The sequence below is a fragment of the Pteropus alecto genome, unplaced genomic scaffold (genome assembly GCF_000325575.1).
Source record: "Pteropus alecto unplaced genomic scaffold, ASM32557v1 scaffold339, whole genome shotgun sequence".
Classification (NCBI taxonomy): domain Eukaryota; kingdom Metazoa; phylum Chordata; class Mammalia; order Chiroptera; family Pteropodidae; genus Pteropus; species Pteropus alecto.
The window spans coordinates 1,043,565-1,044,896 of record NW_006442509.1 but is presented as its reverse complement, the minus strand read 5'-3'; the positions used below and the strand labels follow the sequence as shown (position 1 = coordinate 1,044,896).

Below are 1,332 nucleotides of genomic sequence, written 5' to 3'. Positions count from 1 at the left end.
CTGACGCCCGCCCGCGCCGCGTGCGTAAAGCCGCTCGGTCCGGACCCTTGGGGAGAAGGCTGTGTGCCGGGCAGTGCCATGCGGGTTTGGGGCGGGAGGAGCAGGGAACCCTGCTGCCCTCAGCCAGGGGCCCGGCTGTCTCTTATTCAAGCACGGCCAGCCTACCGCCTGCAGTGACCTGGAGGCTCAGCCAGGAGCCCTCTCCATGCGCGGTACCCTCTGTGCCTCCTGCAGAGGCCACTTGGCTGTCCACAGGGGCCGGTCCTCACCAAGTCCTGCCTCCCAGCCCCCCTGCCCTGCTTCCCAGGCCAGAAGCACGGCTGCAGCCCTCAATGGGGCAGCCCCCAGCCTTTCTTGTCCTCTGCTCCTGCTGTGGGAACAGCGGCGGCCAGTGGCCAGCTCACCCGCCTGGGGCTCTCCCGATGCCCTCATGTCTCTCACAGCCCTGGGGACCCTCTTGTACCTGCTGGGGGACTCCCTGGGAGCTGCCCACTGGCCCTGTGCTTTCTAGAACCTTCCCTTGCCCATGTCCTACTTGCTCTTAAGAGTTTGTCTGCTCCTTTGAACTGACTTTCACAAAGCTGCACGCTCATACCACACATTCTCAGCCCACTCAGCCATCCAGGAGCCGCCTCCCACACCTAGTGGGTTTATCTGTCGCCGTCACCCTACTCCCGTGGGCCGCCTCCAGCCCCGTCTTTCAGCCACACCTGTGCCAGGTCATCTGTGCCCACCTCGTCTTCAGCTCAGTGCCCTCAGCCTCCTGAGCTGCTGTGGCCTGACTCCCCTTAAGCACCTGGCACCTACTTCCCTCCACCCTCAGCCACACTGGCCCTGGGCTTCCAGGCCTGGAGCAAACCCAGCGACCGTCCTTCCCGCTCCTGAGGGCCGAGTGCAGCCAGACGCTGGCCCACGCCCTGGCAGAATTCGCCCTTCTCTTAGCTGTGTGGCTCCGTGTCTGGAATGCAGGTGTCGCTGGCCCTCTTGGTGCCAAGCGACGTGCCATGTTGCTAATCCCCGGACGTGGCTAATCCCCAGCGGACGGGGATGCCGCCGCCACTGTTTTGCCTGGAGATCAGCGTGCTCTCACCTGCATTTTTCTTTTCGAATTCTGATAGTGGCCTCAGACGGGTCCTAGCGGGGACCGGCCAGGTCAAAGGGCGTGCGCTTTAGCGAGGGGTGTTGGCAGGTGCGAGGGGCCTGCGGAGTGGCCCGCTGCCGCTGTGGTGGCGGAGGGCCTCCGAGGCCGGCTCCCATCTGGGCTGTGGCTGCTGCGGTTTCTTCTCACGTCTGCTGGACGTGGCGGGAGCCCTGGCCGTTACCGCCGCCGCG

The 1,332-nt window shown here is 65.2% G+C and overlaps 1 protein-coding gene across 1 annotated transcript in view; it reads left to right on the top strand.

Annotated features, from left to right (window-relative positions):
- Positions 1-1,332, top strand: part of SLC19A1 (solute carrier family 19 member 1) — a 10,589-nt gene that overhangs the window by 5,328 nt on the left and 3,929 nt on the right. The gene's annotated exons all lie outside the window — the stretch shown is intronic.